We start from the raw sequence: 12,680 nt of genomic DNA, 5'->3' as shown, positions 1-12,680 counted from the left end.
AAACACTGTGACCCAGCCCCCGTCACTTAGAGCTTGTGTGCGCCCTTTATTGAGGGGCTGGCAGAAATAGGCAGCAAGAACCGGCTTTGCCTGCTATTGGGGTTCTAGTTCCTGATTTAGGTCACGTGCATTTCCTGGGCCTTTGTTTCCTTAGCCTTACAGTGGGACTGACAGGGCTTTTGAATCCTGAGCTTCGGAAGAAATTAGAAGGATGTTATAAAGATAAGTGATGTTTTGAGTCCACCTAAGATTTAGGAGACCAGTTTCCTCCAATGACACAAGTATTTCTCTATAGATTGCAAGATCCAGGCTGCAGACTGCTTCCCTTCCAGTTCCTTTAGGAAGCAGGTGCCGTGGATACTCATGGACATCTCAGCAGCCACTCCCTCCTCCCTTTACCCCTTCCCAGCAGCTCCAGATTCCTGGTGGAGGACTAAGTGGTTCCAGCTCTAAGCCAATCAAGACAAGCCAATTCTGTCTTCCTCTGGGATGGACATGTGAACAAGTATGTTCTAATCAGAGTGCATCTCAGGATTGCTGGGAATTTCTGCTGTGTGATTATCACCGCAATCCAAAGGGAAGCATGCAGCAGCCCCAGGTATCCAACTAAAGATGCCCCCAGCAACGAGAACGTGCAGAGCCAAGTATAGAAACAGACAACACTGACCTACTGGAGGAAGCCTCCCGGGGGCTCTTCCGCTCTCTGCGTCTGTACATTTCCAGTATTGTTTAAACCAGGTTTTCTGCTTCTTACAACTAAAACCATCCTAACTGGCACCTGTGGGATGCCAGTTACTACTTTGATCTGAGGTAGAGGAGGGAGAACTTGGGGGTCATGGCCTAGGCCATTCTGAGAATTCTAGAACCCCAGGGCTGTAGACTCATGGGGGAAGGCAGCCCTGACTTGTTCATCCCAATAGTCCTAGCAGAGGTGGAGCCCTCCTTCCCGGAGGTGAGGAGGACCTAAGTGCCTGGTCCTGAGGGAGTTTACCATAGAGCAGTCCTGCCCATGTGAATATGGTTTGCCCACTGGGCTTAAAGGGCTAATTCCCTATAGGACTGTATTCAGTTTCTCTGGAAGAGGAAGTCTAGATACCCTGTAAATAATCACAAGTGTCCCGCTCTCCGTCCTTCCCCATCCTCACAATAATGCCAGCAGCTTGGGACGCCTGGGTGGCTCAGTTGGTTAAGCATCTGACTTTCTTTCTTTCTTTCCTTCTCCCTCCCTCCCTCCCTCCCTCCCTCCCTCCCCTCCTTCCTTCCTTCTGTCTTTCTTTCCTTTCCCTTCCCTTCCCTTCCCTCCCCTCCCCTCCCCTCCCTTCCCCATCCCTTCCCTTCCCTTCCTCTCCCCTCCCGTCCCCTCCCTCCCTCCCTCCTTCTTTTTTCTTTTCTTTTCTTTTCTTTTCTTTTCTTTTCTTTTCTTTTCTTTTCTTTTCTTTTCTTTTCTTTTCCTTCCCTTTCCTTTCCTTTCCTTTCCTTTCCTTTCCTTTCTTTTCTTTTCTTTTCTTTTCTTTTCTTTTCTTTTCTTTTCTTTTCTTTTCTCAGACAGAGAGCACACATGGTGAGGAGGGGCCGAGGGAGAGAGAATCTCAAGCAGACTCCTTACTGAACGCAGAGCCCAGTGTGGGTCTCCATCTCACAACCCTGAGACCACGACCTGAGCCAAAATTGAGAGTTGGACACTCAACCGACTGAGCCACCCTGGTGCCCCAAGTGTCTGACTCTTGATCTCAGCTCAGGTCTTGATCTCAGGGCTGTGAGTTCAAGTCCTGCGTTGGGCTCCATGCTGGGCCTGGAGCCTACTTAAAAACAATGAATAAAAAACAAAGGCAATTCAAAACACTGTCTCCTCTTCTGTTTTTGTTTTCTGTCCCTCTTTCCTTTTGGGTCTCACCAGATGATCCTGGGGTTGTGGCTTCCAGGTGCTATCAGATGCCTTTTCTCCTATCAGCCTAGGCAGCCCTGTGCCTGCTGCCCCACCTAGTCTGGGAGTCCTTGACAGGAAGGCAGGGCCTCCTTTGCCCCAGATTCTGCTTGGGTCTCTTGTTCCTTTCCCACCTAGCTGATCAATAAGATAAAGTATCCTCTAGGAAGGATTTAAAGAGATTGGGAGAGGGAGAGCCTAATTGGTTAAAAATTAATACAAAACCACAATAATGGAAACAGGTTAGTGCTGTTTTCCATGTGGTCCAAGAATAGACATCAAATCATTGGAAAGTCCTGGAATAGATCCAAGTGTATCTGATATATAAGAATTTACTGCATGATAAAAAGAGTGTTTCAAATCACTGGGAACAGTGGTTCTTAACTGGGGGGTGATTTGTCTCCTAGGGGACACTTGGAGTGTCTGGAGACAATTTTGTTTGTCATACCTGGAGAAATGATCCTGGAATTTGGCAGAGGTCAGGAATGCTGCTAAATATTTTACAGTGTGCAGGCAACCCCTGCATGAAAGAAGTATGTGGTCTCGAATACCAGGAGTGCCACTTTTACGAAACCTCGGGGTAAGTGAGATAACTGGAAGAACTGGCCAGCTGTTCAGGAAAAGGAAATGGAGTTAGATTCTGAATCACATCCCAGTAGAAACAATTTCAAGTTAGATAAGAAATACATTTTAATAAGTAGAATCTTTAATAAGACCTTTAATAAAACTTAAGAAGACACAGATGAGTTTGTTCTCTATAGTTAAGAGTCTGTTTCTTTTTCTTTTTTTTTAAGATTTTATTTGTTTGTCAGAGAGAGTGAGCAAGCACAAGTGGGGGAGCTGCAGGCAGAAGGAGAAGCAGGCTCCCCGCTGAGCAAGAGCCCAATGGGGGACTCCATCCCGGGACCCTGGGATCATGACTTGAGCTGAAGGCAGGCACTTAACTGACTGGCCCACCCAGGTGCCCCAATATATCATACTGTTTTGATTACTTTAGCTTCGTAATACAGAGTGAAATCAGGAAGTGCGATGCCTCTAGCTTTGTTCTTCTTTCTCAAGATTGCTTTGCCTATTTGGGGTCTTTTCTGGTTCCATACAAATTTTGGGATTGGTTTTTATTTTTTTATTTTTTGTAAAAAATGCCATTGGAATTTTGATAGGGATTGCATTGAATCTGTAAATAATTTTGGGTAGTATGGACATTTTAACAATATTAATTCTTCCAATCTGTGAACACAGAGTATCTTTCCATTTATTTGTTTCTTCTTCAATTTCTTTCATCAGTGTTTTTTAGTTTTCAGTGTATGGACCTTTCACCTTCGTGGTGAAATTTATTACTAAGTATTTTATTCTTTTTGATGCTATTGTAAATGGAATTATTTTCTTAATTTCTCTTTCAGAGAATTCATTGTTAGCGTATAGAAACACGACTGACTTTTGTATGTTGATTTTGTATCCCACAACTTTACTGAATTCATTTATTTGCTCTAAATATTTTGGTGGAATTGTTAGAGTTTTTTATATATAATATATCATGTCATCTACAAACAAACAATTTTACTTCTTCCTTTCCAATTTGGATGCTTTTGTTTCCTTTCCTTGCCTAATGCTGGCTAGGATTTTCAGTACTATGTTGAATACAAGTGAGCACCCTTGTCTTGTTCCTCATCTTAAGGAAAATTTTTCAGCTTTTCGCCATCTAGTATGATCTTAGCTGTGGTTTAGCATATAGGGCCTTTATTGTGTTGGGGTACATTCTTCTATACCCAGTTTGAGACCTTTTCTCATGACAATACATTCAGTTTTGTCAAGAGCTTTTTCTGCACCTACTGAGATGATTGCATGTTTTTTTATCCTTCATTCTGTTAATGTGGTGTATCATGTTTATTGATTTGCATATGTTGAACCATATTTGCATCCCAGGGATAAATATACTTGATCATGGTGTATGACCCCCACCCCAAGCTTTATTGAGATATAATTGACATATATGTTCGATCTTTTTTTTTTATGATTTTTTATTATATTATGTTAGTCACCATACAGTACATCCCCGTTTTCCGATGTAAAGCTTGATGATTCATTCGTTGCGTATAACACCCAGTGCACCATGCAATACGTGCCCTTCTTACTACCCATCACCAGTCTATCCCATTCCCCCACCCCTTCCCCTCTGAGGCCCTCAGTTTGTTTCTCATAGTCCATAGTCTCTCATGTTTCATTCCCCCTTCTGATTACCCCCCCTTTCTTTATCCCTTTCTTCCCCTACCGATCTTCCTAGTTCTTATGTTCCATGGATGAGAGAAATTGTATGATAATTGTCTTTCTCTGCTTGACTTATTTCACTTAGTATTATCTCCTCCAGTGCCGTCCATGTTGCAGCAAATGTTGAGAATTCGTTCTTTCTGATAGCTGAGTAATATTCCATTGTATATATGGACCACAACTTCTTAATCCAGTCATCTGTTGAAGGGCATCTCGGCTCCTTCCACGATTTAGCCACTGTGGACATTGCTGCTATGAACATTGGGGTGCATATGGCCCTTCACTTCACTACGTCTGTATCTTTGGGGTAAATACCCAGTAGTGCAATGGCTGGATCATAGGGTAGCTCAATTTTTAACTTTTTAAGGGACTTCCACACTGTTTTCCAGAGTGGCTGTACCAGCTTGCATTCCCACCAACAATGTAGGAGGGATCCCCTTTCTCCACATCCTCTCCAGCAATTGTTGCTTCTTGCCTTGTCTATTTTTGCCATTTTAACTGGCATAAGGTGGTATCTCAGCGTGGTTTTGATTTGAATTTCCCTGATGGCTAATGATTTTGAACATTTTTTCATGTGTCTGTTAGCCATTTGTATGTCTTCATTGGAAAAGTGTCTGTTCATATCTTCTGCCCATTTTTTGATTTGTTTATTTGTTTCTCATGTATTGAGTTTGAGCAGTTCTTTGTAGATCTTGGATACCAGTCTTTTATCTGTAGTGTCATTTGCAAATATATTCTCCCATTCCGTGGGCTGCCTCTTAGTTTTTTTGACTGTTTCCTTGGCTGTGCAGAAGCTTTTTATCTTCATGAAAGTCCCATAAGTTCATTTTATCTTTTGTTTCTCTTGCCTTTGGGGATGTGTCATGGAAAAGGTTGCTTTGGCCAATGTCGTAGAGGTTGCTGCCTATGTTCTCCTCTAGGATTTTGATGGATTCCTATCTCACATCGAGGTCTTTCATCCATTTGGAGTTTATCTTTGTGTATGGTGTGAGAGAGTGGTCAAGTTTCATTCTTTTTCATGTAGCTGTCCAATTTTCCCAGCACCATTTATTGAAGAGACTGTCTTTTTTCCACCGGATGTTTTTTCCTGCTTTATCAAATATTAGTTGCCCAAAGAGCCGAGGGTCCATTTCTGGGTTCTCTATTCTGTTCCAATATGTATGATCTTTTTAATATGCTTTGTGGAATTTGGTTTGCTAGTATTTTTTTTCTTGTGTTAAGAAATTTTAAGATTTACTCTCTTAGCAACTTTCATATATGCAATACAGTAATATTAACTACAGTTGCCATCCTGTACATTACATCACCATGACTTATTTATTTTATAACTGTAGGTTTGTACTTTTTGACTCCCTTCACCCACTCCACCCACTCCCTAATTTGTTCTCTGTATCTATGAGCTTGGCTTTTTTTTTTTTTTTTTTTTTTAGTTTCCACATATAAATGAGATCATACATTATTTGTCTTTCTCTGTCTGACTTATTTCACTTAGCATGATACCCTCAAGGTCCACCCATGTTGTTGCAAATGGCAGCATTTCACTCTTTTTCTTGGCTGACTAATACTGGATATTGGTCTGTTATTTTCTTTTCTTATAGTGTCCTTGTCTGGTTTTGGTATTAGTATTAACATATAAGGAACTGGGGCGCCTGGGTGGCTTGGTCGTTAAGCATCTGCCTTCGGCCCAGGGCGTGATCCCAGCGTTCTGGGATCGAGCCCTGCATCAGGCTCCATGCTCCCCTGGGAGCCTGCTTCTCCCTCTCCCACTCCCCCTGTTTGTGTTCCCTCTCTCACTGGCTGTCTCTCTCTGTCAAATAAATAAATAAAATCTTAAAAAAAAATTTAACATATAAGGAACTATTAGAAATAATGAAGAAAGGGGAGCCCGGGTGTCTTAGTTGGTAGAGAGTCTGACTCTTGATCTCAGGTCCTTTGATCTCAGGATTGTGAGTTCAAGCCCTGCCCTGGGCATGGAGCCTACTTACAAAAAAAATAATGAAGAAAATACTAACAGCCTACAATAGAAAAATGAGTAATGGAAATGGATGACTAGGAAGGTTATTAAGACAAGAAATCCATATGGTCAATAAACCCATGAACAGTGTTTAATTTCAGCAATAGGTGGAGAAACACAAATTTAAGCATAGGTACTTAGTTTACCTAGGAAACTGGAAAAGAGGAAAAACTGATAACCCCCTATTTTCCCATTGATAAGGGTTAGAGAAATGGGTACATTCATGTATTGTTGAAGAAATGTAAAGTTACATCTTTTGGGGGGCAGTTGTCAATACTATAAAAAACCTTAAAAAGAGAATGAAAATGAAAGTATGCAAAAAAAGAAAAAAACCTTGCAAGTCTTCTCATTGTAGCACTGTTATAATAGATAAAAACTGGAGAAAAAGTCAATGCCCAATAATCAAGAGACAGTTAAACATCCATTCAAGGGAATACCATGGAGTCATCAATGGTAATGTAATAATTGTGTAGAGGGTATTTCACTTGGAAGAATGTTTACTATTTATTCAGAGGGAGAAAAAAAATCACAAAGTTTGTAGTAGTGCCACATTTTTGTAAAAGAAAGAAAAAACACACGTATGTTCCTGTGAGTAGAAAAAAACATGTAAAGACAGCAAGCAGTTGATGGGATTATCTCTGGTTGAGGGGACTGGATTATGGACTATTTTTTTTCTGTGTATTTTCAGAAATTTCTGAAAGGCGCTATTTTGTGATAAGAAATGAATGTTATTTGAAAATTTTAAGCAAAGTGGTTGTAGAGTCCTAACCAGGTGCTCTGCCAGGGGTTTGCAGTCTTGGCTTCTGGTCTTTGGGCCAGACCCCTCCCTCCTCGTCTGGGGCCTTGGTCTTCTCATTTTTAAAATGTGGGCGGGCTGTTGTAGAGACTCAGTGCCTACCGTGGCCAGCTGCTGCTGTCCAAGGCTGACGATCCTGTGAGGATTTTGTGCCCAAACATTCCCTGATTCTTATTCATTAAGAGTTAGGTGTGTGCCTTCAGTGCGGGTCGTGATCCTGAGGTCCTGGGATCGAGCCCCGCATCTGACTCCTTGCTCGGTGGGGATCCTGCTTCTCCCTCTGCCTGCCGCTCCCCCTGCTTGAGCTCTCTCTCTGTCAAATAAATAAATAAATAAAATATTTTAAAAAAAAGGTAGCAGTGTGGGCCTTGCAAGTTTATGACAGATAATTTGTCTACAAAAGACTTACGAATATGTTTCTTCCATCACTGGAATTTTGGCCAGATACAAGGTAGAGAGGTGACAGGGCCCATTTTAGAGCTTAGCAAGCTGAAGTCCAGAGAAGGGGACATCACTTAGATTTAATGCTTTCCTGTCCAAGAACATTACCTGGACTCTACTAACCTCAGGACCTTTGCACGTCCAGAGAGCGCAGAGCTCCTTTATTATTAAGTCACTAAGGAAAGCTGGGCAGAGTATGAAGGGGAGAAGGAATCCGTGAACTGGCGGAACAAAAGCAGTGTTATCAATGTAAAAGCTAATGGAGAAAAGACGGTCAGGAGAGGCCACTGGAAGAGAAGTCCGGAACTCCTGGGGAGAGGATTATCTGGTCTTTCCGGTGGATCATCAGGGGATAATTTGCTTCAGATTTCAGTGTCTTCATCCTCCTCGCTGGGGGAGGGAAGGTGGGTTTGGACAACCTGACACTTTTAGCTGAAATATTCCAACATTTTATGTCTGCAGGACTTTCTGAGCCTTCCTGGGTGTGCCCGTGTGCTGCGAGGTGCAGGAGAAGAAGGAAACAGAAGAAATCGCGTTGTAATGACGGTCGGTCTGAGTAGCTCTTTACGCACCATCTTGGTTTTCTGAACTAGCCCTGCCCCATAGAAATATAATGCGGGCCTGGGGGTCATTGTAGCATTTCTAGTCGCCGCATTTGGAAAAGTAGAAAGGGGCTCTTGGGTGGCTCTGTCGGTTAAACCTCTGACTCTTGATCTCAGCTCTGGTCTTGATTTCAGGGTTGTGAGTTCGAGCCCCACATTGAGCTCCTTGCTGGGTGTGGAGCCTACTTAAAAAAAAAAAGTAAAAAAAAACAGGTGACATTAATTTGAATAATATATTGGATTTAAGCCAATATCAAAAATAGCATTTTAACATGTAACCAATAGAAAATTATTGAGATTTACGTTTATTTTTTGGTACAGAGTCTTTGCTGTCTGGTGTGTATTTTATACTTAGAACACCGCTCAGATCAGACCAGCCACACCTCAAGTTCTCGGTAGCCCCACATGGCTAGTGGCTACCGTCCTGGACAGCACAGCTCTAAGCTCTAAGCTCTACGTAGGCAGGACTTATTTCCCTTCCTTTAAAGCTGGGAAAAGAGAGGTGTGGAGGGCCCACAGGTGTGCCCAGCAGAGCAGGGACACACCCAGCCTTCCGTCTCCTCCTTCGCTGCCTCTCCCATGATGCCCGCTCTCCTCCACAGCCCGTGGCACAGTCCGGGCCTCTTTGGAGCCCACAGGCAAGCAGGGGAGACAAAACCAATCCAGTTCTAGCGATAAGCCAGATAGTGCAGTGGGGTTCAGAGGAGGGGAGGGCCCCTGGAGGCTGGAGGGGACAGGTCAGGTTATCTCCCAGCAGCAGGACGGCCTGGGCTCTTGGTCTCTGGTGAGCAGGTCTCCCTGATAAGTGGCCGGGATAACAGATTCCCGGAGGCCTTCTCGAGGACCCACCTGCCAGTCTTCATGTTTATCTATGCACAGCATTTTGCATTTCTATGAGGCTTGGCCCCTCCACAGAGACCTACAATGCCCAGTAGAAAGACGAGAAGGCATCCATAGCAATAATGATGATAATATTAGTATTATAGGATGATCATACGTGTGCATTTATGATATGCTGATACGTTCATGTTATCATACGATGAGAGCTACCAGGGTACTCTGTCCCCACCATTCCTGGGAGGCACGTTGAATACATACTATTCCCTGTATTGGAGGACTTCCCCTACTGTTCCCAGGCCCTGTGCTGACCTTCAGGGGGACCGTCCCCATGGCGGGGTCCTGCTGTCCAACTGTGGTCTATAGGCTGGTTTTCCCTGGGCGTGGCCAACCAAGAGATTATTTGATGTGATCTATGAATTTTGGTGATTTTTCTAAAGGATACTTGATTACAATAAAAGCAACTACCTACCAGACATGAACTCTTAGCTCAAAAGTGTAAGCCAGAGACTGAGCCGGGTGCGGGTTAGCCAGGCAGAGAGGGAGCTGCGGAGAGAGGAGGGGCCGGGAATGGAGATACCGTGTGGGACCAGCCCCACCGCTCACCATAGAGACCTTCCACGATGTCTCCACGAACGCCACAAAGGTCCAGATCATCTAGCCAATTCTATCTGACAGCGCCAAATAGCACTTGTCAGTGAATTAGATCCTCCAAGTGCTTTTCTGAATTGATATAAAATTTTACAGCACGACCTTGAGCCCGGACAACAATATGTTCTCTGTCTTTAAAGTTGTCGTGAAGAACGTGGAACAATTTAAGTGAAAGCCTGTAAATCTTAAGGCTGTAAGTACATGTAGGTTGCCATCGTGCTTAATCAGCATTATTCATTTTCTTTTAACCTAGCTGCAGCTGATACGAATCTTTGGAGCTTCTGATAAGATTCCCATCAAAAAGCCCTTGCAATCTTAAATTCCCTGGATAAAAATATGAATCTGGCCTCAGCCCAGAGCCCATCTTCTTCTTCTAACATATATATCTATCTCCACGGGACGCTGCCAGGAGCTGGCTGCAGCCAGAACCCACCGTAACCTCTCCCTCTCAACCGCTCCTCTCTTTACAATCAGGGTGAGAAAGGTGTTCCTCACATTCTTTTATTTTTTATTTTTATTTTTTTTTTAAAGATTTTATTTATTTATTTGACAGAGAGAGGGAGAGACAGCCAGCGAGAGAGGGAACACAAGCAGGGGGAGTGGGAGAGGAAGAAGCAGGCTCCCAGCAGAGGAGCCTGATGTGGGGCTCGATCCCGTAACGCCGGGATCACGCCCTGAGCCGAAGGCAGACGCTTAATGACTGAGCCACCCAGGCACCCCAATCCTCACATTCTTTTAAATACTTTATTTAAATGGAAGTACAGTTGACATATTAGTTTTAGGTGTATAACAGGGTGGCTTGACAATTATACACACTCTGCTATGCTCGCCACGATTGGTGTCGTCACCATCTGTCACCATGCGAAGTCATTACAATCTTATCGACTGTATTCCCCATGTAGTACTTTTTATCCCCATGATTGATTTCTGTTATAACTGGAAGTTTTTACCTACCTTTTCTGTATTGCTCCACCTTTCTAGACGTGCTCCCCGGGGAGCGCCCCCACCCCTTTTGAAGTCAGGTCTTGAAGACCGTTCCTGCTGGGCTGCCCTGACTCTTGCCCCAGGACCTGGAGATCAAGGATGGGTAAGGCTAGGGTGCAGGCCTCTGGCGCTTGAGTGAAGAGGGAGCGGGTGAGTGAGTTGAGGGCAAGGGCCTGGGGCCTCCTTGGCTTTCCTCCCCGCCCCCAGAGTGGGGTCAGGCTGCTAACTGTAGGGGGCAGGCGCGCTCACTCGGTGGGTTGCCCAGGGAGATGGAACGTGGAGTAGACAGTGGCGGTCATGGGTATTCTTCGTCCTACTTTTCATGATGTTGTTCGCCTATTTCCCAGTAGGGATGAACACCAAATCTGGAAAATAAAATGGAAGCTCTGGCCAGCCCACACACCTGCTGTTTTCTTGATGAACATGTCCCGAGCTCAGGGCCACGCAGTTGGCCCTGCTGAGAGCGGTAATCAAGAGAACGTCTCCCCTCCTTTCTTGAGAGGGTAAGGAGAGCCTGGTGTCCCTTGGTACGTGGGCCGAGGATGTGGAGAGATGGATAGAGGCTCTGTTTGCTCTTCTCTCTGATGCTTGGAAACTTTGCCTCAACTGGTCCTGCCCGGAATCCAAATGGGCAACCATGGGAGTCATACCCCTCCATCATTCATTCATAAATACCACCAAGCACATACACCGGAGGAAATGTACCGTTCTCACTCAAACCCCTCCTCTATTTTTAAAATTCAAGGTTATTGAAGTATACTTTGCATACAATAAAATGCACTTTTTTTTTTTTAACAGGCTCCACTCTGGGTGTGGAGCCCAGTGCAAGGCTCAAACTGGCGACCCTGAGATCAAGACCTGAGCTGAGATCAAGAGTCAGATGCTTAACTGACAGAGCCACCAAGGCGCCCCTGAAATGCACCCATTTTAAGTACGCAGTACGGTAAGTTTTGACAAATGTAAATGCCAGTGTAAACATCAGCACGATTGTGTTAGAGCAAATTCCCATCACACCACATAACTCCCTCTTCCGACTTTGCGGTCAGTCTCTCTCCGTCCTGCTTTCTGTCACCATCGTTTTGCCTTTTCTAGAATTTCACATAAATTACACCAAGCGGTTCTTTGTGCGATGAAGTGGTTGCTGGGAGCTGTGGGAGCGCTGCAATGCACCCCTGCAGCAGGGGGGAGGCTGGCCGGGCGCTGTCTGCTCAGCTTCCTGCCTGAAGCCCCGATCCTCGCAGGCCGGCCTGTAGTGCCACGATGGTGTTTTTACACATGCACCGATGGCTACCCTTGACTGAAGCATGATGATTCTCGAAGCCTAGTTGGGGCAGGGCCCTTTCACAGCTGAGGCACGAACCTGGCGACGGAAGGGCTGAGTTTGGAATTTACCCTCTCAGAGAAGCGCTGCGAGGCACGTCTGAATGGCTCCCACCACTTGCGTGGACAGGCCGGGAGGAGAAGGGAAGAGCCGTGTCCCTTCTCCCCGGCTACCCTGGCTTGCGCACGCAGAGGATGTCCCCTACCTGGTGTGGGGCAGATTCTAGGATCTTCCATCCGTCTTCCCTCACCTGTACGAGCCACTGTCAACTTCCTGGAGGAAAAAAACTGCTTAGAAATTCTGAGATACTTAAATATCATTTAGACTACTTTGACTTCTTCATCATGAACGTGTACTTGGCTTATCAAAAGGAGTCCCATAAAATATTTTAAAGAAAAAAGAATTACATCAAGCCGTGCGTGTGCTTTTGTGTCTGGCGCTCAGTGTGGTTGTGGGATTCGGTGCCGCTGCATCGGTGCTGCTTTTCTTTTTGTTGCTGAGTAATAGTCCATCGTATGGGCAGCCCACCAGTTTTAGAATTGCCCTCTTTTTTTTGACTTTGCAAGAGTGGCCTCGGGGCCACTGGAGGCCTGTATATATACTGGATCTTTCTCTCCCGCCTCTTCCTGCCAACCCAAGTCCTTTCTCCCTATCCCTGCTGCCACCTTTGTCTCACGTCTGCGGCAGAGCAAGCCGTTCTTTTGGTTGTTGAAGATTATGTTAAAAATAATCATTTATTACACAAGTAATATAAAGTAACAACAAGAGATGCCAAATAAAAAACTAAAAAAAAAAAAATATGTGCACTCCTGGCAACCCACCAAATTAAGATTTTCACCTGATTT

General features: G+C 44.6%; 1 long non-coding RNA gene across 1 annotated transcript; it reads left to right on the top strand.

Annotated features, from left to right (window-relative positions):
• Nucleotides 1–7,847: 7,847 nt before the first annotated feature.
• Nucleotides 7,848–12,134, top strand: LOC130543125 (uncharacterized). Its single transcript, XR_008958181.1, has 4 exons — nucleotides 7,848–7,986; nucleotides 10,512–10,617; nucleotides 10,865–11,017; nucleotides 11,313–12,134. It is a non-coding gene; the product is annotated as an uncharacterized LOC130543125 (long non-coding RNA).
• Nucleotides 12,135–12,680: the final 546 nt, after the last annotated feature.

The sequence above is a fragment of the Ursus arctos genome, unplaced genomic scaffold (assembly GCF_023065955.2).
Source record: "Ursus arctos isolate Adak ecotype North America unplaced genomic scaffold, UrsArc2.0 scaffold_8, whole genome shotgun sequence".
NCBI classification, from domain to species: domain Eukaryota; kingdom Metazoa; phylum Chordata; class Mammalia; order Carnivora; family Ursidae; genus Ursus; species Ursus arctos.
The sequence above is the reverse complement of the archived record's forward strand: the minus strand, read 5'-3'. Positions and strand labels throughout refer to the sequence as shown.